This window comes from Protopterus annectens, chromosome 4.part0 (genome assembly GCF_019279795.1).
Source record: "Protopterus annectens isolate FY-2018-M chromosome 4.part0, PAN1.0, whole genome shotgun sequence".
Taxonomy (NCBI): domain Eukaryota; kingdom Metazoa; phylum Chordata; order Ceratodontiformes; family Protopteridae; genus Protopterus; species Protopterus annectens.
This window is the reverse complement of record NC_056733.1, coordinates 624,232,990-624,259,554: the sequence shown is the minus strand read 5'-3', so window position 1 is coordinate 624,259,554 and position 26,565 is coordinate 624,232,990. Positions and strand designations below refer to the sequence as shown.

Below are 26,565 nucleotides of genomic sequence, written 5' to 3'. Positions count from 1 at the left end.
TTCACTACTTGTAGTCTAGTTAATTTAGATTTTGATTTCCATTTTCTAGTAACTGCTGATGATCTTCGTGTTTCACTGTTGCAGTCATTATATTTGGGTTATCTGCCTGCAGGTAGCCCTTAGCCGGCCTGAATATCAAAGTCTTGGATTCCTGCGTCAGATGCTGTCTCTTCTTCCATGACATCAGGGGTATAAAACATGCAGCCGATGCCATTACATCAGTCTTTCTTGCTCCGCGGTGCCCGAAGCAGAAGCAGTTTGCAAGTGCCGGTCAGCCGACTCCTGAAATTTTCGTTTTTGAGTTTCGGAACTGAAGTCTTCAAAAAAGCTAAATACCCCGTTGGGGATCCTTTTTCTTGCTGTTAACCGATGTAAGTAAAAGTTAACAATTGTCTTACCTGTGGAAAACAAATACCTCATAAAGATTTTCATTCGTACTGCATTCCTTGCCTAGGCCCAGACCATGATGTCCCTCACTGTCGGTTTTGTGCCTTATTCAACCCCCAAACTATTCGTCATCACTCTATTTTTGCAGCAAATTATTTTGGTACTGTGTTTAACTATCCAGAAATGGCTTTGGTAAGCCATCCTACTACCAATATTCTGAAAAAACGTAAGGATAAAGACAGAGACAGACCGCATAGGTCCAAAACTGCCGACGACGCTTCCGTTAAGCTAGTCACCAGTTCGCCGGTACTCAGTGAGGTGTTTTTACAGCCTCTAATACCCGCTACTTCAGATTCACAGGCATCTAGTGAGACCCATTCGTATGCCGCAAGTTGCTTCTTCGTCTATGGAACTTGCGGCATACGAAGAAGCAACTTGCGACATACGAATGGGTCTCAGTAGAGACCCATTTGTATGCCGCAAGTTGCTTCTTCGACTATGGAACCTGTGGATGTCTCTACCTTGGATGGGTCCGGGGCTGCTGTGCAGGCACCGGCTTCTGAGGGTGTATTCAGGCCTACAGATTTGCATTTTAAACCAACGCCATCTTCTTTAACAAGGCCTAAAACCCAACCCACGCCTAGAAAACTGACGTCCAAACTGCATGGTCAGGCCCATATGCCTAAAAAACAAATGCTTAGAATGGCTGAAGACCTTATTACTTTAATTAGGGGAGGCCAGCCTTCCCTCTCTGAGGCCTAGGACTGATTTTCCTTCTGATTCTTCTGATCAGGATTCTGAAATTTGTTTCTTCTGATTACCAGGATTTGCCCTTATCTACCTATGAGGATTCTGATGCAGAGGATTCCATTCCTCTATTTTCCCTCCAGAAGATTTTTCTTTTGGTGAAACCTTGCACACTCTTAGGGAGCATTTCCGCTGGGAAAGCCAGGATTACTCTGACTCCAAAAAGAGGCTTAGGGAATTCTTACTTCTCCCTCAACACAGGCCTTTAGCTATCCCTCCTGTTCTGGACATTGTAGATGATGCCTTCTTGGAATCTAGCCTGGCCCAAGACACTTTACCTCCAGCTCCCAGAAAACCTGACGGGCATTGCAGAGTACCTGACTCTCACAAGTTCCTGTTCAAGAATCCTACTGCGGATCCAGAGACCATTTCCCAAGGACCAAAGGGCATTAAGGCTACTGCTACCAAAAACCCTACCCCCTCAGATAGAGATTCCAGAGCCTTGGACAGATGGTGTAAAAAGGTATGCACGTCTGCTACTTTGGCCATTAGGGCCTTAAATTGCCAGTTTCATATGTTAAAGTATCAGCAGCATAGTATGGGACTACGTAAACAGAAAATGATGTTGATTCCTGACTGTGCTGAACATAAAGAATTACAGGATTTAATGCATTCTGCTGAACAAGTTGGTAAACATACTTTGCAATGTGGTTTTGCCTCTTTAGAAGCATCTTGCAGGGCTCCTCTGTACTTAGAAGGCATGCTTGGCTTAAGGAGCAAAACTTGCCAAATCATGTTAATGCTAAATTACGGGATGCTCCCTTAAACCAAAACTGCCTGTTTGGCAACAAAGCAGAAGAAGTCCTTAAAAAGATGGAGGAAAAAGCTAAATCTATGCAAACTGTTAAAGATTTCCTGCAAGTACAGCCTCCCAGATTTAGTAGGCATTGGCCTTCTAAGAATTGGTCCTTTCCAGTCTCTTCCAGGCCTTCTCAGTCCAAACCCAGGAACAGCAGACCACCTAGGTTACAGTCTCAGGCTACACAAAGGCCTAAGCAGTGGGGGGCTCCCACTTCCAAAGCTGGAGGTAGTAAGACACCCCCTATGGAAAAAGGTCACTATGACTTAACCTTAAGCCTTCCAAGCCCTGCTCAACTGCCTGCTCCCTTAGGAGGAAAGCTCGCCCTGCATGCAAAAAACTGGGAGCTCATTACCCAGGACAAATGGGTTTTAAATATAGCTTTCCAAGGATACAGATTCCACCTCCACACCTTACCAACCGCAAACGGTTGGCCAGACCTACCCCCAAATCAGTGGGCAGAGGCTCAACAGCAGGTTCTCTCTCTTCTAAGTATCAGGGCTATTCAACCTGTCCCAGCAGAAGAAAGGGGACAAGGTTTTTACTCTTTTCCTGGTACCCAGAAAAGACGGCTCCTGGCATCCTATCCTGGACCTCTCTATTCTAAACACCTTTTTGGTAATCCCAAAATTCAAAATGCTAACGTTTCAAAAGCTGCTTCCTATGCTAGGCAAAAATGCCTGGTTGGCAACCTTAGACTTAAAGGAAGCTTACCTGTACATTTCAATAAGGGAATCTTGCAGGAAATACCTACGCTTCAGAGCAGGCTCCATGCACTATCCGTTCTCTGCACTTCCCTTTGGCTTATCTACTGCGCCCAGGGTATTCAAAATGTGTCTAGCTCCAGCCATTGCATTTTGTAGGTAGATAAATATTCAAATATACCCATACCTGGATGATTGTCTGATTCAGGCAGAAAGCCAGGACATGCTATTAAAACATCTGGCATTTGTAAATAAACTTTTAACCTCGTTGGGGTACACCATGAAAGAAAAGAAATCTCATGTAGTACCCTGCCAGCAGATTGTATTCCTGGGAGCAAGCTTAAACACAACTTCGCAGATGGCTTACCTCATGCCAGAGAAACAAGTTTATTTGACAGCCTACTTCAAAATACTGGCCACAAAGACCCAGCTATCTGCAAGGAAGCCCTGGGGTTCATGGCCTCTTGCATTCTACTAATTCCATATGTAAGACTGCATATGAGGAAACTACAATGGTATCTAAAAAGTCTATGGTACCAACATTCTCAGGAGCTGGAATCAATGATTCCTATCATTCCTTGTAGAAAGACAGAGTTCCTTTGGTGGGCAGAGGCCTACCACCACAACAAGGGGCTCCCTTTCAATCTACCCCCTGCCACCCAAACCCTGACTACAGACGCATCAGACTGTGCATGGGGGACTCACTTGGCAGGGCAGTGCATTCAGGGCAAATAGAACCCGAGTCAGATGCACTTGCATATCAACCAAAAAGAAATGTTAGCTGTACAAAATTCCCTGACAGCCTTCAAGGACCATATCCTTCCAGGACAATTATTGGTAAAGACAGACAACACCACATTTATGTGGTACATAAATAAGCAGGGCGGAACCCACTTATACCCTCTCTGCAGACTAGCCATGGCTCTGTGGAACACAACCTTGAGCTACCAAATGCACCTACAAGCTCAATTCCTGGCAGGCAAGCTAAATTCACTGGCAGACGACTTAAGCAGAAATCTCATGGACCCACACGAATAGAAACGGGAACCAAAAATATACAACCTCTTGAGAAACAAATGGGGGACTCCAGAGACAGACCTGTTTGTCTCCCCCCAGAACTACCAATTGGACAAATGTTGCACAAGGACTCCCCACAGTCAAGCTTGGAAAGTGGATGCCCTGTCCTTTACCTGGGAAAGCCTCTCTGTTTATGCCTTTCCCCCTCTGCCTCTCCTCTCGAAGGTTCTAAAGATCAAACAGGAGAAACCAAGGACAGTTCTTATTGCACCAGACTGGCCTTACCAGCACTGGTACCCCCTCTTGCGCAGCATGATACTGCTGCTGGATCCATGGCATCTACCTCAGACACCTTCCCTGCTGTCCCAGCAGGCGGGCCAGTTTCTGCATCCACAGCTTCAAACCCTGAACCTTGCAGCCTGTCTAATTCCTTGAGCTCTCCAATAGCACCCCTCAGTAAGCAAATACTAGAGGTCATTCTAGAAGCAAAGAGACCTAGTACTAGAAAATCCTATGCTGAAAAGTGGAAAAGATACTGTTCCTGGAGCCAGACCCAGGGAATGGGCACTACAGTGCCCATTTTTCCTCATATTCTTCAGTACTTAACAGAAATGCTCCACAAGGGCCTATCCTTCTCGTCAATTAAAATTCATGCCTCTGCAATTTCAGCACATTATAATACTGAACTACCCCTCTTCTCTCACACCCTGTTAAAGCAATTCTTCAGAGGGTCTAAAAATTTAAGACTCCCCAGGTGAGCCCCTACTGCAGCCTGGGACCTTAACTTTGTATTGGAAAAGCTCACTCTCCCTCCATTTGAACCAGCTGCAACTGCAGAATTGAAATTCCTTTCTTGGAAAACAGCCTTCCTTCTAGCCATCACTTCAGCAGGAAGTGTCTGAATTACAGGCCCTCATAGCAGTGGAGCCTTTCATTATCTTCCATGCAGACAGGGTTTCCCTCAGGACCAATCCTTCCTTTATTGCCAAAGGTGGTGTCTAGTGTGGCCCTAAATCAGTCCAATCATTTGCCTACCTTTTTTCCTAATCCACAAAACAAAGGAGAACGAATTCTGCACTCTTTGGACATGCACGGACAACTTAGATTTTATTTGGACAGGATTAAGCCTCTCAGGAAATCTGAACAGCTGCTAGTTGGCTTTGCTGCAGGGGCAGAGAGGGGAAGGCCATTTCAAAGCAAACCATTTCTAAATGGATAGCCCATTGCATTCATTTCTGCTATAAGCACCATGGAAAACGTACCTCACAGAGGATAAGATCATATTCCACCAGGGCTGCATCTACCTCTACAGCCTTTCTCAGAGGGGTCACTACCAGGGACATCCTAGAAGCTGCTACCTGGAGCTCTGTTCATACCTTCACCAAGCATTACCAAATGCCTATTTTTTTAAAATCGAGAGCTGTTTTTGCCACTGCAGTTTTGCTGGGCTTAATAGCTGGTCCTAATGCTCTAACTTCCTCCTCCCTTCCTTAGCTTTGGGAATCTACCCAAATGTAATGGCTGCAACAGTGAAACTCGAAGAACATAGTACAGTTATGTACACTTACCATAAATGTAGATGTTCAAGTGTATTCTCCGATGCAGTCCTGGTTACACTCCCTCCAGCCCCCTGACTTCTCTTGGCTCTACCTTTCCTTCTTGTTTGGTGTATTTGAGCTTTCTGGTGTATTTGCTTTTTGTTGGAGGTGTAGCATAACATATAATTGCTTTCCATTATGGGGGCATCTGGTGAAGAAAAACTGATGTTATGGCGTCGGCTGCATGTTTTATACCCCTGACGTCATGGAAGAAGAGACAGCATCCGACGCAGGAATTTAAGACTTTGATATTCAGGCCGGCTGAGGGCTACCTGCAGGCAGATAACCCAAATATAATGACTGCAACAGTGAATACACTCTAACATCTATGTTTATGGTAAGTGTACACAACTGTACTTTTTGGCAGCCAGATAATGAGGCGCAGCAAGGCCTGACCATGTCTAGACAGTTTGGTTCTGTATCATAGCTCAGAAAAATCATCTCTCTCGTCATACCAATCTACCCACCCAGCATCTCTGACATTGCATCCTGCAGAGAATCCTTAAAGACTGCCAACTCATCGCACTCCCAGAAAATATGTTCCTAATTACCTCTTTCTTCCCCAGCAAACCTCCAACATTTCCTGTCTACCTGAGGAAAAATTCTCTGGAGTCTACTTTGGGTATAAAAATATCTGTGTGAACATTTCCAAGCAAAACTCCTAAATCTTCTAGATTTTGTTGCATATTTGGGAGACATACGTGTATTCTGCCATTGTTCCTTTGTGAATTGCTTATCCAATCTCTCTTCCCAATCCTTTCTAACTTCCTCTGATTGATTCTTATAGTTGTCATGTAGTATGTTATATGCTCTACTAATTATTCCTTTTTTAATGGCAGCTTCTGTTCTAGATTCCACTAAAAACTCTACTAGTGCTGGTCTTTTATTTAGCCCCCCCCTAATTCTTTCTGTTTGCCTATGCAATCTCCAACCTGCAGTCCAAATAAATTCTTAGCCTCTTCACATTCTATTATCTTTCCCTTTATAATTATTTGCTCCCAGTACCTTGGTTCCTTTCCCAATTTTCTCCAGTAAATTCCAGCCCCCTCTTGCCTATTGTCATTATCCCTAATTCAAGTCATTCCTATCGGTAGAATCTCCTTTCTCCATTCCCGTGTTGGCTTAATTCTTAGGATACCTTCTGCTACTTTATGGTTGTAATATTCTCTATGATTGTTATTCTCCTTAAAGGTCTGCATCCCAAAACCTAGTCTGTCCTTGTTTCTTGAACTTCCCCTCTGTTTCATCACCACTTTCCACTTTGAATTATAGTTCTCTACTTGTGCTATGTATAGGAGCCTTAACCATGTAGCTTTGAAATACCCCATGTTAAGTTGTCAATCTCATTCTTGCTTGATGGGTTCGGAGCCGATCCCTCGGCTCCGACTCGGCACTTGCTAAGCTCGAGAGTCACTTTTACCAGCTCGAGGCAGCCCCATATCCCATGATGCAAGGCGGTAAGTACCCAGATCTCGCTTGCAGCTTATGAGGTCCTCCTTTTACCAGCTCCTGGTAAGTGATTCACTACTTTGATATTTTAGCCCCTTTTTGCTAAAAACCCTTTAATTTTTAGTTTTAAGTTAATTATATAGATTTTCTGACAGAAAATCCCTGTCTCTACTAATTTTTTTTTTTTAGTCAAACTTTACCCATCCCATCCCCCCCCTGTTAGGGTGTGTGTGTGTGTTTTTCTAGTAATACCCTTTTGGTATTTTATTTAATTTAATTCTTTGACTGGTGTGTGTGTGTGTGTTGTGAAACACCATGTCAAAGGAGAGGGTCTCAGGCTTTAAGAAGTGTGACTCGTGCTGTCAGAAGATGTCTCTGACAGACGGTCACACTTCTTGCCTGTATTGCCTGGGGCCTCTTCACCTGCAGGACTCCTGTGCTATTTGTCATTCCTTCAGCCAGAGAGTCCTGCAGGAAAGACGAAACAAGCTGATACTTAGGGGCCTTCTTAGGCCGGAGGGCTCTCCGGCTAAGTCGGCTCCATCTAAATCAGCCAAATCTTCCAAGGCCCAGGCTTCTGTGTCTAAGCCTGCGGCCTCGGCTCGACTCGTTCTGAGTCGAGATCGCTCGGCTGGAGCCGATTCTGGCTAAGCCTTCGGCACCGATGGCTATCGGTGCCGATTCTGCATCGACCACTTCGGTGTCGGCTCCGATCGGTTCCGACCACCATGTGGCACAGGCATCGGTGTCGGCTCCGATCGGCTCCGACACCGTTACTTTTGTGGCTGTATCGGCTCCGGCTGGAGCCGATGCATCGAGGCTTCCTGTCGGCTCCGATAAGTCTTCGGCTCCGACAGGATCTATAGTTTCATCGGTTCCAATGGCTCGTTCCAGGAAGAGGTCGAGGTCTCCTTCCTTGGAGCCGATACTTTCGGCTCCGGCTTCACCTCTCCTTTCGGAACGGAGCCATCGGAGCCGATCTTCAAGGTCATCCAGACTTTCAGACCATGACCTAGAGAGAGTGGTCAGCAGATTACTTAAGTCACAGGCACTGGCCCAAATGTTACATAGTCCGTCTCAACAGACGACTGTTGGTCCACACCCCGTTACAGTTCCTCCTTCAACTCTACCCCAGAGCTTGGAGTTGGAGTCTTCGGGAATGATTACTGCTACGGCTGGAGGACAGATACCCCCTTCTGTTCCTTCAGCCTCTACTCTTATCTCCTCTTGAGACCTTCCTTAGAGGGATTCGTGGTCGGGCTTCCATGGTCTCCTCCGAGGGGTGAGTGGCATCGACCCTTGTCCGAACCGCTCTTCCCCTTGGAGCCTCGGCCTTGGTGAGCTCGGCTCCGACATCTGCCGCGGAGACTTCCCTTTCGGTGGTCCCTGGAGTTCCTAGTTCTTCGGAACGGGTTCTCTCGGACCTGCCTGGGAGGGGAGCATTCGAGGTGATGAGTGTGCTGGCCACTGGTATCAGTCAGCAGTCTGTTCCCGTAGCTCCTCCCTCTATAGTGCCTGTTGACATCTCTGCCACTTCTCTTGCTAAAGGACCCAGAGATCCTCCGCCTCAGGTTTCCCCATTGGGAATTTCCCCCTCTTCCGAGGATTCTCCTGATGTTTCGGAGATCCTCCTAGGAAGAGGACTTGTAAGAGGAAACATGTAGACTCCCGAGTCTGTCACTTCAGATACTGACTTTGATGAGTCAGAGGGATCCCCTAGATCCCCTCTGAGGATGTCTCCTTCTCAGACATCCTAGAACTCCTTAAACAGAGGGAAACTGGCCCACCAACAATCCCTCTGAGGATGAGTCAGTATACCTAGAGGCGTTTGGATCTCGGCCCTCCACCTCCTGGGTGTCTCCGCCTTCGACCCCCTTATGCAGGTTATTGCCCGAAGCGTGGGCAGCTCCTGACTCTGTTGAGCCAGTCCCTAGGAGGCCTTCAAAATTTATCACTGCCCGGTGACAAGCAATTCCTCACTAAGGGTGTCCCGCTGATGCCATGGTGGTGGCTGCGGCCACCAAGAAGGAACTTGCAGATCCTTCCGTGCCGTCCATCCTCCTAATAAGGACTCTAGGACCATGGATAGGTACGGTAAGCGGATGTTTTCCTCAGCGACCTTTGCTATGCGTCGCTGAATTACCTATGTCACTTCACCAGACTCCAGAGGGATATCCTTAAGGAGCTGGGTGAAGTAGTACAGGATCCTACAGCTGCAGGAGCTCAAGAAAAGATTGCTTCGCAGCTAGGAACCCTTAATTCCATTGCAAACTCCTCCATGCGGCTAATATCATATGCTGCTGATGGAGAGTAGAGCCGCAGGTACAGGTGTGGCTCTTAGACGCCAAGCCTGGATGCGGCTATGTGACTTTGCAGATCCCTTCAAGGCGTCCTTCACAAATTCTCCCTTTGATGGGTCAGCTTTGTTTGGCCCTCAGGTGAAGGAAACTTTGACCAGGTGCGAACAGGACGGCAAGACTCTTTCTGCTGTAGGAGTCCGTTTTCCACCCCTTCTAGACCTTATCCCAAAGGACAGAAAGGTGGAAAAATGTGGTTCCGTAAATCCCAAGGAGTCACGCCGGATTCACGTGGTCAGTTTACCCCTAGAGGCAGAGGGGTAACAACAACAGGCGCGCTCTAGAGGCAGAGGGGTCCAAAACCAGGGAAACAGAGAGCCTCTCTCTGACAAGCCCTTTCAGCATCCCTGAGATGTTGCCCGGCTGTCCCTCCTTGGAGGCAGTCGGAAGATTATCACTGTACCCAGAAGCCTGGCATTCCCTCACTCAAGACAGATCCCTACAGTCGCTCATATCCAAGGGTTACACCATTCCTTTCGAGGAAAGTCCTTTCCCTCAAATTCCCTTCCAGATGTACCACCGGTCTAAGGGAAATTGCAGAGTTAGAAGTCTCAAAACTACTGCAAAAAAGAGCCATTCAGCCAGTTACAACAGACCATTCAGAGCCCGGAATCTACTCAAGGTTCTTTTTGGTCCCCAAAAAGACGGGAGACTGGAGACCAATATTGGATCTCAGCAGACTCAACAAGTCTGTGAGGAAGACAAGATTCGAATGGTCACTCTTCAGTCAATTCTGCCCTTCTTACAGAAGGACAACTGGATGTGCTCAATAGATCTTCAGGATGCGTGCTATCACATCAAAATTCACAGACGCTCCAGGAGATTTCTCCGCCGGCTGGTGTCCAGTCATTTCCAGTTCAGAGCCCTGCCCTTTGGTCTCACTACAGCCCCAGAGTGTTCACCAAATGCATGGCAGTGGTCACGGCTCACCTGAGACGTCTAGGATTCCAGGTGTTTCCGTATCTCGACGACTGGCTCCTGTCAGCCACCACCAGGCATCAGCTTATACAAGCCAGGGATTACACAATAAATCTTTGTTCTCATTTGGGCATCTCAATCAACTTCAAAAGTCATCCTTATCGCCCTGCCAGTCTATTACCTTCATAGGCAAACTTAAACACTGTTCGGATGTCAGCTACCCTTACAGATCAAAGAGTTTCAGACATTCAAAGTCATGTCAGGATCATTCTGGCCAACAAGAAAGTACAGGCCAGAATGGTTCTAAAGGTATTAGGCCTCATGGCTGCGGCCATTACTCTTCTTCCCCTGGCTCGATTCTACATGCCTTCTTCAGTGGATGCTGTTCACACAGTGGTCATACCAACAACTTCCAATGCGTCACCAGATTCTGGTGACACAGACTTGCAAAGATCATCTTGCTTGGTGGATCACATCTCCTCAGGTTCACCAAGGCAGGTACTTTGTACCCCCATCCCCGATAGCCACTGTCACCACGGATGCCTCCCTGATCGGGTGGGGGGGTCATTATCAGGGCAGGATGGTTCATGGGACGTGGCAGCCGTTCGAGTACCATCTGCACATAAATGTCCTGGAGATGAGAGCAGTGCTTTTAACGTTGCAAGCCCTCAACGACTTTCTTCCCGTAGGGACAATTGCAGTCCACACAGACAACATGTCTGTAGTTTGGTATATCAACAAACAGGGCGGAACCAAGTCCTACCCCTTGTGTCGAGAAGCGCTCAGACTATGGCAATGGGCGATCTCCTCTCATCGGTTTCTGGTAGCAACGCATATCCCTGGGAAAACCAACATTGTAGCGGACAGATTGAGCAGAGCTATTCTCATGCCTCATGAGTGGTCTCTCAAGCAATCTATAGCGGAAGAGATTTTTCTGGAATGGGGTCGTCCATGTTGCGATCTTTTTGCTACTCCCCAAAACAGCAAATGTCCAGACTTCTTCTGCCTCTTCCCTCTATCAGGCCATCCCCCCAGAGACGCTCTGACCCAGGATTGGCCCCAGGGACTTCTTTATGCCTTCCTCCATTTCCTCTGATCCCTCAGGTTATCCAGAAAGCTACCGTTTTGAGAGCCAAATTGATTCTCATTGCCCCTTACTGGCCTTGACAAGTTTGGTTCCCGTTCCTCCATCATCACCTTGTGGTGCAGCCGTGGCATCTGGACCCAGTGCCAGATCTTCTGATTCACCAATCGGGTCAGCTGCACCGGTCTATCCCTTCTCTCAACCTCACAGCATGGTTGCTCCACTTCCTTCCTTAGCCAGGCTTCCTTTGATCTCTAACCCAGTTAGAGACATCATAGTAGCTTCGCTAAAATCCTCTACCAGGAGGATTTATACAAGCAAATGGAAACGTTTCTCTTATTGGGCTAAGGCCAAGAATATTGATCCTTTTACTGCCCCTGTTCAGGCAGTCCTGGACTTCTTAGCAGAGATTTTTCACGCAGGCTCCTCTTCTTCCACAGTCAGAGTTCAATTGGCTGCTATTTCCAATTTTCATGTCGGAATAGCAGATCATAATATTATGTCCCATAGGCTCTGCAGGGCCTTCTTGAAAGGAATTTTCCTACTAAAGCCTCCAATCAGGAATCCTCCTCCTCAGTGGGATCTAAATTTAGTGCTGACATCCTTGATTCTTCCCCTTCGAGCCAGCTGTTTCTTGTTCCCTGAAATTTCTTTCTTGGAAAACGTTATTCCTAGTGGCTATTACATCGCCAGGAGGGTGTCTGAACTTCATGCTCTTCGGTTCGACCCCCTATTTGGTTTTCACAAAGACAGAGTATCTTTGAGAACTAACCCAACCTTTTTGCCTAAGGTCGCTTCAAAGAGCAATTTGAATCAATCCATTGATCTCCCTGTATTTTTCCCAAACTATTCAGATAGAGCTGAACAAAAGCTACATTATCTTGATGTCCACCGTCAACTTAGATATTATTTGGACAGAACAAAAATTTAGAAAATCTGATCAACTTTTTGTTTCCTATGCGGATAATAAAAAAGGCCTTCCTGTTTCTAAAGTGACCTTGTCCAGATGGCTTTCTTCGGTCATCACTGGAATTTATCTGCTCAGGGGAAAACAGCTGTGCTCAAAACCTAAAGCACATTCAACTAGGAGCTTAGCTACTTCTACAGCTTTTCAAGCTAGACTTCCTTTAGACACTATTTGTGCAGCGGCCACTTGGGCCACTCCTCACACTTTTGTTTCCCATTACAAATTGGACTTGGCCTCCAGGGACAGAGCCAGTTTTGGCTCTACAGTCCTCAAGAGTCTGTTCCATTGAGCCACCCAGGATAGAGGTGCTAGGGACGCGGTCCCATCAAGCAAGAATGAAGGCGAGATTGACAACTTAACATTAAGAAGTTATGTACCTACCATAACGTTCCATGTTAGTTGTCTTCTCTCGCCTTCTTTCTTCGCACTCCCTCCTTCCCCCTGGCCTGGACAGACCTTGTTATAAGAAACTGTTATGCTGAAGACCATTCAGACCTGGTCCTCCTTCCATCTGTAAGTTTTCTTTCTTCCTTTGGGAAGTATTTTATGCTTGGTGCTATTGCCCTTTGTCATCAAACGAGATCTGGGTACTTACCGCCTTGCATCATGGGATATGGGGCTGCCTCGAGCTGGTAAAAGTGACTCTCGAGCTTAGCAAGTGCCGAGTCGGAGCCGAGGATCGGCTCCGAACCCATCAAGCAAGAAAGAAGGCGAGAGAAGACAACTAACATGGAACGTTATGGTAGGTACATAACTTCTTATTCAAGTTTAGGTAATCCCAATCCACACTGTTCTGGAACAATCAGCTTGTCCTACTTGACTCTTGCCATCATCCCCTCCCAGATAAAGTCCTTCAGCTCTTTATTAATTACTATCCAAAACTTCTCCTCTCATTGATAAAAAATATGCCTGACATGTACAAGATTAAAGGGACTAAAAATATTTAACTGCTTGTATCTTACTATCCATATCCATACAACAGAGCTTCCATTTTTTTTCAGTTTTTGTATTATCTTTTGTTTAGTCTCTTCTCATATATCCTTAGCTGCCACACCAGAATCATTTTTAATCCATACTTCTAAATATTTCAATTTATCATGTCCCATAAATATGAATATTGCTGAATCAGTTCATGTGTGGGTACATAATTTACTGCTATTGCCTTTGTTTTAGCTTCATTAATTTTGTATCACGAAAACATATGAAACTCAAAATGTCCCACAGCACTGTAATGTCTCTTTCTGGTTTTGTCAAGTATAATTTAATATCATCCTCAAATAGAGCCAGTTTTTTTTTACTACCATACCAATTATATCCATGAATTTCTGAGTACCTTATTTTCTTTGCCAGTGGTTCTAAATATAATGCAAATAACAAAGAGGAAAGAGGACACCCCTGCCTGGTTCCTCTGCTCAAGCTGAAATTATCAGAGAGGACTCCATCAACTTTAATTTTCACCTCCGATCTCTCATATGTCCTCCTAATCAACCTTATAGCTTACTCTGTCTAATGCTTTCTCTGTATCAAGCCCCCCCCCCCAACAATAATGGCATTTTCTTACATTCTGCTTCCCTCTGGATCATCAGTGTTCTGTTAATGTTGTCAAATGTTTGCCTCCCCTCCACAAAACGACATTGATCCATATCTATCAATTTTGGCATTACTTTTGCCATTCTTTTAGCCATTGTAGAAGTGTGACCACTTTATAATCAATGTTTAGTATTGAAATGGGCCTGTATGAAGCTGGATCTGATGGATCTTTACCCTCTTTAGGTATTACAGCTACCACAGCTTTCTTCCGGGATGTTGGCATTCTCCTCCTCCTTAAAATACTGTTAAATAAAAACTTCAAAATCTTTATCACCCCCCTCCCCCCGAACGTCCATAAGAATGCCATGAATTCCTGGGGGCTTTATTGTAGATTGGCTATACATTGTAGTTTTTATCTCATCTCCTGCTATCCTAACCGTTAGTAATTGAGCCTCATCTACCTCTAACCTTGGCATACTTCATTTTTCCATAAACGTTTCCGTTTGTATCTTTTCTTTATTTCTATATTTTTCTTCTTTATACAGACATTCATAGAATTTCTGAAATATTTCTAATATCTCTTCATGATCTCTTGTTACTTCCTTGTTATAGGCTCCCTAAGATTGGTGACTGGCCTTTCTACTTTCTGTTGCCTGAGTTGTTGTGCTAAAAGGTTTTGTGCTCTAGTGCTGTTATCAAAAAACAGCATCTTTCTAAACTCATGGATATTATCCCTTATTTTCTGCTTAGCATTCTGCAGTTGATTCTCCTCTTGTTCTGTGAGAATCCCCCTATTCTGCAATACTTTAACATTTGTCAATCTCTCTAAATAATTCTTGTTACTTCTTAACCATAGCTCCCTTTCTTTTATTTATTACCAGAAGAACAAGAAGCAGAATATCCTTCTGTTTCACAGCTCACGTTTTGGTCGACAAGTTTTTGTATTTCCTTCTTAGCATGTACTTTATCAACAAATGATTTTGTCCCTCCAGGGAAGCATACCTTGAAGACAGCTGGGTACAGCAGTTTGAATTTCACACCCGTGTCTCAACATTCCCTGAGTAGTGGAATAAATTTACTGCTCTTCTGCATGGTTTCAATGAGCAATCATTCTATACAAACACTTTGCTGTCTCCCACTTTTAGTACTTTGTCCTTCTGCCACAATTTTGTCAGAATCAACTCCCTCTGCTGGTAGAATTGCATCTTTACTAATAAAGGTCTAGGTTGCTTTCTCATAGCCAGGTTTGGAACATACACACAATGTGCCCTTTCAGCTAACAGCTCCTGCTGTGGAATACCAGTCCAGTTGCTTATTTTTGCTGACATAAAATTAATGTAGTCTGTTAACTTCCAGCTTCTCTGGTATAGCTGAAATTATCAGGTTTCCCTATGTTCTCTGTCCTCTAATTCTATTATATTTTTTGAAACATCGCTTCTTGAGCAGTCTCATATTCAGCCAGCCTTTTCTTCATTTCGACCTCTGATTTTTGCAGCTTTATCACCTCATCTGAATATTTGTTTAAAGCTTCTTCCATTTTTTCCAGCCTTTTGTTATTTGTGTCGATATACTTCATCAGTATTTCATTTATTTTAACCAGGTCTGTGTGTAGTTGTCATATCTTCCTGTAGGTTACTGGAAGTCATATCTGGAGGTTGCATTTTTGCTGAACAGCTGCAGAACTTTCCCCAGTCAGTGTTTCTTCCTCACTTTTTGTAGCTGATTTTCCAGGTCCTCCATATTATATTTTCCCTGGCATCCAGGCAGTACACTTACTAGCCAGTTACTGAAATTTACCCTAAACACAAAAGTCTACTAGCCTCTGCTGAGTTTCTGTTTTCACTCTGGGAGAGCTAGAATTAAGCTGTTAGTCATTATGCAGCCATCTTGGAAGTCTAACCTTTATGGGTTATATCCTGCCAAGGATATGACAGCCAGCCAGGATCCAAAGCTATAAAGCACCTTCCATGTGCCCTAACTGCTGAAGAGCTCTAGAAAAGCCTTATAAAATCAGCGGTTAGGGAAAACCTTTCACTTTATTATTTTTGTTGTGGAAAAGTATACTTTTCTCTTAGGAATTATTTTAACTAACAAATGTGTTTTTAGTGGTTGTCACAAAAAAGTTTAGGAAAACAGTTAATATTTTGTTAAGTTACTTATGTGGGGGGAAGAATTGTTTTAAAATCATTTTTCTGTGAAAACTTTGTCGTTTGTGTTGGAAAGTATAGTTGGGGGCTTGTTCTAGTGATTTGGATGTTGCTGCAGAATTTTTTTCATCAAAACTGTATTTTTCCTGTAAAGAGGTTCACAGACTCATTCAGGTTCCCTTACCCACTTATCTGCCATTCTTTCTTGGCTAACTATTGGGCAGGCTTTAAGCGCTTCAGTTCTTCCCTCCCACATACACAAGAAGAAGAAACTTCTTGTGAGCCGTCTATAGTCAAGACTGCCTTCCTTGAGTCCTTAGATGCCAGTGGGTTACTCTGTTGTAGCCAAACCAGGTACCTTGATCCACTCATACTCTTCTCTCGATTCCACTGGCATTCCTCCATGAGAAGCCACTAAGGACCTTTGCAGCTGTTTGGGGTGTCCTGGCTGGGAAGGGAGAACAACTCCAGTTGGACTTGGGGGAGGGAGCAGGCGATATTCTACCACAAAGCCAACCTTCAGTGCTTGTTTCCCAGGGAAAAGTTCCATCCCTGAGTTGAACTTTTTCTAACCTTCGGAGAAAGAAAGTTTGGCATTTTCTTCTCCTATTCCAGAGTGGATGGACAGGGATGACTGGCTGCATTTTGCAAAGGACTTATTACAAGCCTTTCATTCTTTTAATTCTGAATCCTTACTAAATACTAAAAGAAAAAGATTTTCTTCTCCTTCAGATTCGGATTCCCAGTCTTATGATGAATTAGGTTGGGTTGATTTTTCTCCAGTGCCCATGTTACAAGAGAAAAAAAACAGATTCTGAGGAAATGCATTTTCAGATTTTCCCCTCTGAATTATCTTTTTTTCCTGAAGATGTAGATGAAATGAAGTGTTTCAGTGGGAACAGAATAAAATTCCAGCTTCTCAGCAAAAGTATTCCGAATTATTACAGCTGGAATTTCTTCACCTTGCAGCTGATCGTCCGTTTTACTGTCTTTGGAGGGTGTGTTTTTGACAGTTTGCAGTATACCTGACAGCCTCAGGCCCTTAAAAATCTAATAGATTATATAAAGTTCTCCAGATTCACAACTTTTTTTTCTAATCCCAAATTGAATCAAGTAGTTATTTTGTTGCAGAATCACCTGTGACCAAATATATTGTGAATGCTAACACTATTCCCTCTGACAAGGATGAAACACTTTGAAAAGATTTGGGTAAAAGATGTACCCTTCTTTTACTTTAGCCTTCAGAAGTCTACATTGTCAGGCTTATATGTCTAGAATCATGCTTGCTTCTTTAGAAAATATGAAAAAGATAACGGTTAGCCTTTCCTCTTCAGAGCTTAAGGCTTCTCTGAAGTCTTCAGTTTGCTTCTGTTTGTCAGGTAACCTAACACTCTGAAGTGTGCTTATGGCTCTGCTGATGCTGTGTACAGAGCAATAGCTACATTAATAGGGTTTTCTTGGTTACGTGCTCAACATTTTCCTGATGATGATTAAAACTAAAATATTCAATGCTTCCTTGGATAGTGATGTTTTGTTTGGACACTCCTCTTCTGAGGTCCTTAAAAGATTTAATGAAAGATGAAATTAAATTGGGAACACTCAAATTTTACAATTCTCCTTGCCAAAGTTTAACAAGAATTTTCTTTCTTATTCTGGATCCTTTTACATGAACCAAAATAAACAGTGTCTGTAAAATACGGGCAAGCAGAATTTCAAAAAGGAATGGCAGAGCCTTACATTAGCAAGGACAGTCCAAAAAGCAAACTAGCTATATGTCACTTCAGTTGTTTCCCTCTTCCCACCCTGGCAACCCTATGAATCTTTCCCTAGGACTAGATCTTCATTTACTTCAGGTGGCTTCTGATAACCTCAGACAAGTGGGTCTTAAAAATCATTGAGAGAAGGTACAATTAGCAAAGGGAGCCCAACCCCTCTTTCATTTTCAGAGGATTTATCTTCATCCACCACACAAGACTGCCCTGTTTTCTCCAGTCTTGGATCATGTGTTATTTCCATGGCTCATAGAACCAGTTACCTCAGAACAAGCAGGGAAAGGAGTTTATTGCATAATCTTTCTAGTGTAAAAATAAAACCAGTTACTGGAGAATACCAGTTCTAGGCTTTCATTTCTGAATCTCCACATCAAAGTTCTAAAGTTCATGATGCTTACCCCTCATTTTACTTCTCAGTTTCTTGGTAACTTTAGACCTAAAAGATGACTACCAACACACTCTGATTCTAAAAGATTTCAGATGTCTTTTAAGATTGTCTGTAAGTGGTGTACATTTTCTTTTCTCAGCCTTGCCCCTTGGGCTATTCATAGCTCCAAGCTTGTTTACAAAAGAGTTTGGCTCCAGTTATAGCCCACTGTAGGTTGCAGGGCATTCACATTTTACTGTATTCAGACTGTCTTATTGATGCATAGTCTTTTTCTGAAACATCTGGAATTTCTGGCCTGGGTAAAGGAGGTCCCTCTCCGTCTCAGATTCCAAGTAAAGTTACAGAAATCCTCTTTCATTTCTAATCATAGGATAGTGTTTCTGGGATTCTGTCTGGAAATCATAGGCTCTTTTCTCCAGCAGGACTAAATGGATCTTTACAAGGAACAGTTTTTAGCATTCTCCAACTCTTCTCTGAATTCAGCCAGAGAATAGCTCAGGATTCCAGGGTTCACATTTTCTGTGATTCTCATAATTTCTGTGACCAGGCATTACATGAGGAAAATTCAGTAGTTTCTCAAATCTCTGTGACTCAACTCCCAACACCCTCTGTCTTTTCAGATCACAGTGTGTTGGTGGTTGTTAAAAGGAAGTTACTTTGATGGGTGGACTAGTTATTACTTGCACCAGGTCTACCCTTCTCCTTTCCAGTTCCCACTCAGTCTGTAATCACAAATGCCTCTGACTTTGTTGGGAGGCTGTTTCAAAGGAGGTAAAAGTTAAGGGCCTGTGGAACAAAAAAGATGGACTGAAACTCATAAATATCAAATAAATTATAACAGTTATAAACGCTTTAAAATCCCTAAGCCATGTTTGTATTCCAGGCCATATTCTAGTAATCACAGACAATACCACAAGGATGTGATACATAAACAGGGAGAGAGTACTAGATTGTATCCCTTTTGCAGACTAGCTGTGATAGTCTGGGATGTAGCAACTCAGCTCAATCTTTCCTTTCAGACTTCCTACATTCCATCAGTATAAAACATTGTTGCAGACAAGCTGAGCAGGACCAGAACAGATCCTTATGAATGGCAATTGAAATATGGGGGTGTTCCAAAAATTGATCCATCTATGGGGAACTCTTCAAATACATCTGTTTGCCTCCATTCACAATAGACAGTTAAAGAAATTCTACTCCAGTTTTTGTTGCAGTCAGGCCTGGAAGATAGATGCTTTTTCATTCCTATGGGTAGGAATGTTTCTATATGCCTTTCCACTGATTAACAGGGTTGTTCTATAGATTCAGAAGAGTTCCCCAAAAGTAATTGTGGTGGCTCCCTTTTGGCCTAGGCAACTTTCTTTCTTGTACTCAAATTTTTAACATTTGTTAACCGGGAGAGTCCGACTTGGAACAAAGCCAATTTTTAGTGGAGGCCTGGGGAGAAATGTTCCAGATGCATGTCTTTATAATGTGGGAGGAAACAAGAGCACCCAGAGGAAAAGCACAAGAATGCAGGGAGGACATGAAGACTCCGCACAGAAGGCACTCCAGCCGAGAATCAAACCAGAGAACCTCTTGCTGTGAGGCGACAACGCTATCGCTGCACCACTGTGCTGTCCATATTGATCAAGAGCAATTACCACAGGCTTCCTCATAGTATGGATTTACTTAAACAAGACAGAGGTTGTTTGATATATTCCTTAATCTGCAACTTCTTCAGTTTGACTGTCTGGGTGATGGATTTTAATACTCTTTAGGCATCTGTTTTCTGTGGATGTACAGCAGGTGTTAAAGGAGGCTAAGAAACTTGTTATTAGAAATTCATAGATGGGTAAGTGGAAAACATTTTCTAGTTGGTTAGAAGCCCTGGATGCCTCTGGGTCTTAAATATTTGTGCAAGTTACTATTCTCAGACCTACCTTATTCTTCTGTAAGATTCACCCTTTGGCCATCTCGCCTTTTCTGTCCATAGATCATACTTTCTACCAAGCCACAAGTTAAACAGTTTTTGAAGGCTTTACATATCTATATACGTAGAAAACTGGTAATTTCTCCTTGGGATCTCAGTTTTATACTAGAAAAACTTGACACTTTTTCCATTTGAATCAGCTCATTAAGTTGATTTGAAGTTCTTAACTTGGGAAACAGTGGTGTTCATTGGTCTGATTTCTGCAAGAATAGTGTCTGAGTTACAAGCTCTTATGGTAAGTAAAGCTTATCTCATTTTCCATAAGGCTAGGATATCTTTGTAAACAAATCCTCCTTTTATGTGTGAAGTGGTTTCAAAATTTACTTTGAGTCAAACTATTCATCTCCCTGTCTTTTTTCCAAATCTCCAGGCAGGTCAGATACTATCTTGACAGGACTAAGACATTCAGGAGTTTAGATCAACTGTTTATTTCTTATGAAGGAAGGGACAGTTTCCAAATGTTTTTTTCCATGCAATTTTTTTTTTGCTACCCTCACTATAACAAGCCACTTCCATGCAAAGCTGGAACCCATTTTACCAGTGCTGTGGCTTTTTATATGGCCTTTTGGAAAGAAGGGACGCTAGCCAAAGAGCCAAAGTATTCTACAGGTAGCAAGTTGATCATTTGTGCATACTTTTGCAAAGCATTATGAATTAGATTCCTTTTCTAGGTCCAGGACATATTTTGCTACGTCTGTTCTCCTGTGGCTCATGGACTCTAATGCTCCTTCGTCCTACCTTTCTACATTTGGTAATCTACCCATATATCTTAGGAATCGCTGCAAGAGTAATCTAATGATGAACATGGTACAGTTGTGCAAGTAAATTTAACATAACAGTAAATGTTCAGATAGGGCACTGTTGGAGTAGGGACACCCTCTCTCAGCACCCCCCCCCCCGTGTCTTTTTGACAGGGTGTGGATATTTTTATTATCCTTTTGTCTTAGTATTTACTTTAAATTCAGGGCTCTAGCTTCCTTTTCTCAAATGCAAGAAAGAAAGCTCTGAAAGTTTGGCACCCTAACCGGTGATTTTATACTGCTCTCCTAGAGCCCTTCAGCAGTTAGGGTGGATGGAAGATCCCCTAAATCTTTGGATATTAGCTGGTCGTCAAATACTTGGAATGATATACCCCATATAGCTTAAGTTATTGCAACAGTGATTTATTCAAACAGCTACTTTTATGGTAATTTTAATTACACAGCTGTACTTTTCCTATCCATTCATCCAGTTTGCATTTGAAGATGGTCAGTAGACTACTTTGTTTTACTTTTAAGGGAAGCCTATTCCATAAAAGAGGGATTATTTGAGAGAGAGCTCTTTCTCACCAACAACAGGTCTTCTTTATGACGTAATGGAAATTTAGTCCCTTCAAGCAGGTGTTTGTTTTGTAGATGTGTAGGAGGTCATATAGGGTTGGACTGTTCAGGGCTTTGTAGGCAAGGTAAAGGTCCCCCCACAAAAGTCTGTAAGAAGCAGAGAAGCAAGTTCTTGGGGGTCTATGTAGCACATAGAAGACATGCCCTTTAGAACATAGAATAATGCTAGGCAAGCTCTCACAAAACCATAAAATACCTAGTCTTTAAGTAGACAAATGTAAAAGCTCTTGCCCCTCTTTAAAAACACTTAATGGTGCTCATCTCCCAAACTGAGCATGGCAACCCTGGTGTAAAATGTGTGTACCCATCCAGTCATCAAGACTAGCCTTAAAGTCACTATGTAATACTTTACTTGATCTGAAATGGTAACTTATTCCATAGGCAGAGAATACATTACGTTAGGAATCTACCCCTCCAGTAAGTCATGTTTATTTGTTGGTGTAGATTTAGGTTATATGTTTGGACAGTGTATACCAAAAGGGGCATTATATTCTATTATGGGTCAGGTAAGGGAGAAGTAGAGAGGGATAAATACTTCCCTTGACCTAGAAGATATACCTCTGGTAATCTATCTGGCTGGATAAAAGGATTTCCTAACCACAGTAGATACATGGCGATCAAATAATTGTTCATTGTCAACAAAAATGCTCAGCTTCCTCAAAACTGTCAGTTTTCAAAGGGGTGTCCTATATGGTAGATGCATGGATGCTCATGCTTGCCAAAGGACTCTTGGCATTTAGTTTAAGGCTATGGTCCCAGCACCATTTATTGTATGCATTAGACCATTTTGGAAAAGCTGGGAGTCAGTTGGCAAGTGACAACATTAGACTGAATTCTGTCCATGGCACAGTCTGCTCTCCGGCAGGCTGTGTAGGAATTTACATTTAATATGATTAGCTTGTCTGAATGTGGGATGGTGAGAAAGGCTTTTTCCAGGTAGAGGTAAGCAGTGTGAACTTATTTTCCTGCATCCATTGCATTGGTGACTTGTTCAAAGAAGTTCATTAAGTTTAGGGGGTGTGATTTACCTTTAGTGAACTCAAGCTGGATGTTTGACACATGTGACGCTCTCTCCTAATTAATGATTCTTGACTTCCAGCTTCTTTAGATATCTCAATCTCTGGTTAGACGAAAACTTAAATTTCAACTGCACATTCATAATACCAAAATTAAAATACATCCGACTGTCTTTGGGGGACATGGAAGATCTCCCAAGTTCTATCCTGATCAGGTGGAGCAAGTCATAGGGAAAGGGATCATATTGGCTTACCTAGAATATGCTCATCTCACTATGGCTTCAGCCTTAAAAAGAGCATTACCTATCTGCAGACTACAGCAAATAAAATATACCAGTTCATTTTCCTAGCACCAAGGGCAGAACATTATTGCTTGGTTCCCAAAATATCTGTATCTCAGTCCAAAAAAAAAACATCAAATATGCTTGAAGGCTCCCTCTTTTTAAGTTTTTAAATCAAAACACTTTTGTATCTTGCTGGTAGATTCACACTTTGAGAAAAAAATACAACCTCAGGTCTTACTCTTTACATTCTCTCTCTCTATGCACCACCTTCTCTGGTTAGAAAAAAAGTGCAGTCAATAGTTTTATTCCTAGGCCCCAAATTCTGAGAAAGCAAGTCCACAACCCATCAGGGATACAACCTTTCTTCCAAAATTCTGGAGAAAAAAATTAAATCCACATCTAATCAGAATAGCTGTATGTCATCTTAATAGTGATTACATAACTTAAAGGTGACTGTCCAACGCACCTTCAGCTCAGTCTTACTGAATAACCCAGACAGAACTTGTATCATCCAGTGACTCCACATCTTAAAATCCTCCACCTTCTGCCTCCCATTCCCTTTCTCACTTCCTTCTTAGCTAATTTGTGATCATCGTTAATCACCCTTCTTATAAATACATACCTAACAGTATTCGCATAAGACCAGTTATGTTTCTTGTATATATCATAAACTGTTCTCTGTTTTCACATGAATATTTACTCTTACATTGTGATTTAATAAGAGAGTATGTATACACTGTCTGACTACACCATCATTATGCATTGTAAATAATGTATGTTAAATGTGTAAATAATGCCACCTGATTGTGTGATCTGGTCACACCTAGTAACATCATATGTATGCTTTGTGTGAATTTATTGGCTCTGTCTACTGTAAATGCTACTTTTTTTAAATATACCTGGGCTGCACCATAGAGCCTTTTGTGGATCAGTGCTCTACCATGGTCAACACATTTAAATAAATTAATGTATAATTGGAAGGACTGTGCAATAAGAAACAAGGACATGACTGATGCCTTGGGGAAGCATAGTGTAAATTGCCATCATTTTGACAAATTTTTATTTTTTATTTTGGAGTAAGTTGATGATTTTTCAGAGATTCTGATGGGTTATTGCAGGTGAGAGAACTGAAGTGGCAGTTACGCCTGGATCAACTAAGCAATTGTCCCACCAGGGGCTCCAGTATCCTAGACCTGGTCATTACCAACATGGGAGATAGATGCTCCACACCAGTGGTCACCCCCTCATTGGTCAGTTCTGACCATAAGCAAATCACTCTTGACATCTACCTCACCCCCCCCCCCCCCCAGTAGGGAAACATCCGTAAAAAACTTCTCCAAAGCCAACTTCATGCTACTTAAGTCAGAAGTGACAAACTTCATGGCACCCATGCAGACGGGAGCTGAAAGTTCGACTGCTGAATCCTACACTAAGGCACTGTACGAGCACATCCACTCGTGTATGAATCGTGCCATCCCAAATAGAACCAAGACGCTCTCCTCCAAAAAAGGAAGCCAATCTGGTGGTCCCCTACCATAGACAAACTATACAACAGAAGGAAGAAACTGTTGCAGAAGAGAGGAAAATCCCAGGATGCAAAAAACTCCCTTACTAACCTCAAGTAAGAAGCGGAGATCCCTCATAAAATCCTCCCAAGATAGTTATGAAAATAAAATTGCCAAAGAATCCAAAGACACCCACAAGGCATTCTATAGTTATGTCAGGAATCTAAATGGCAATGCTCAGATCTTCTCTGAAATACAACAGAATGGCATTAAATATACTGATCCCAAGGATATTGCCAATATCCTGGCAGATAGATTTAGTGCCAACTTCACCCCCTGTCTCACCACCCTAAAGGGCCCATCTCAATACCAAAAGATTGCCAAATTCTGGTAATCACGACCACACAGGTAGAAACCGCACTCTCCAAAGCTAAGAATGCAGCATCCATGGGACCAGATGACATCCCGGGCTGTGTACTACGTGAACTACAAAATGAACTGGCACCTTACCTAAGTGTCATGTTTAATCATAGCCTCACCTCAGGCTTCATGCCCACTGAGTGGCGCACAGCTACAGTTATCCCACTCCACAAGGGGGGATCCACCTTGGATCCCGGGAACTACCATCTCATTAGCCTGACGAGCCTGATCTGCAAGGGCATGGAACAAATTATCATTGAACTTATAAACAGACATTGGCAATCTTCAAACACAGGACCCCACCCAGTTTGGGTTCGTGAAGGGCCGATCTTGTCTCCTGAACCTGATTGACTTCTTCAAATCAGTCTCCAGAGCTGTGGAGGAGGGCAAGGCAGTCCACACAGCCTATCTGGACCTCGTCAAGGCCTTCGACACCATCCCCCACTCTGGAATTATAGATAAACTTACTAAGCTGGGCATAAATCCCTACATGACTCGATGTGTTGCCAACTGGCTTACTCACAGAATCTAGACTGTAAAAGTAGCCGACTCCAAATCCAGCTCCAGACAAGTGACAAGTGGAGTACCTCAGGGTTCATTCCTGGGACCGCTCTTGTTTGGCATCTACTTCTCTGAAGTACAGGCCAACACTAAAGGACTCTGGCTAACAAAGTTCGCAGTTGACTGCAAACTGGAAGCCATTATTTAATCCCCAAAATGATGTGGATATTCTACAAAAGGGCCTTACAGAAACAGATGCTTGGTGCCAGAGCCATGGGCTCAAGCTTAATGCCAAGAAATGTATAGTTATCCCATTTGGGAAAAACAAGTACCCATGAATTACCACATAGGTGGCAGTACACTAAACACGGAAAGTGTGATGAGAGACTCAGGGACACAGGTGGACAGTGGGTCTCGCCTTTGATAACCACATCGCCACAACATTCAGGAAATCCTTCTATGTGGCACACCTCATCACTAAGGGCTTTTCATCCTGAAAAAAAGAGGTCATTGTCCCACTGTACTCATCCCTCATTAAACCCATTATAGAGTACAATGCCCTGTTTGGTATGTACCTCACAAAACATCTGCAACAGCTGGAAAGGCCACAGATATACCTCACTAAAAGAATCACAGGCCTAAAGCAGGTGCCCTATGCTGACCGTCTAAAAAAGCTCCAGTTATACTCTGTGGTGTATCGTCTACTCAGAGGCGATCTCTGCTTAACATACAAGGCCATGTCAAACCCTGAGCTGTTGGACATGTTCCATTTAAAGAAATCCCAATCCCTCAGAGCAACACGCTCCAGGGATCCAAACCTTGTCATCACAATGAACAAAACATGCCGGAGGGACAGGTTCCTGACCCAGAGACTCCCCATACTCTGGAATAGACTGCCTGTACATGTCAAGCAGAGCACCTCCTTGGCCCTCTTCAAAAGGAACCTTGACGGTTGGATGGGAGATAGGAAATTCACCCCGGGGATCACGTCAGTCGCCCTGCTAGACAGCGGCCCAGGGAAGTAAATATTGTGGGAAGAAATATCCGGGGAATTGTTTGGCTAGGCTTTTATAGGCACTAGGGCAGATAGCCTATTACCAACCTATGAGAGCTGAATTTTTTCCAGGTCTGAATGACACCCTGAATTTGAAATGTGCTCTTAAATGGCTTCAGTGATGGTTCTTTTAATACATTCCAATATATTCTCATACACTTTCATTGACAGGACTGTTATACAGTTTGTTCCAGCACTTAATAGTTAATATATTCTGTCCAGTGTGATTTTATTGGCTTGTGTTAATAAGGAGTTCTGCATACTAAGTTTTGTTTTACTAAACAGTGACAGTCATTGGTGGTTGACACCTTATTATTCATGTTACATTATTGTAGAGTTATATTTTGAATGCCTTTCCCTATTCTTTAGTCTGATGATGTTCCAATACAATAAAGGAATGAAAGCTAATCATACAAGCGTGGGGTTTGTTCATTCGTTTTATTTTTATTTTTTTTTTATTATTTTTTTAGTAGCAGAAGTTATTTGTATTAATTAATTCACTTCTGGTGC

General features: G+C 43.1%; 1 protein-coding gene across 1 annotated transcript in view; it reads left to right on the top strand.

The window, feature by feature from the left end:
- The window catches only part of CIT (citron rho-interacting serine/threonine kinase), a 3,433,971-nt gene that overhangs the window by 2,783,056 nt on the left and 624,350 nt on the right, over positions 1-26,565 (top strand). The window lies entirely within an intron of this gene.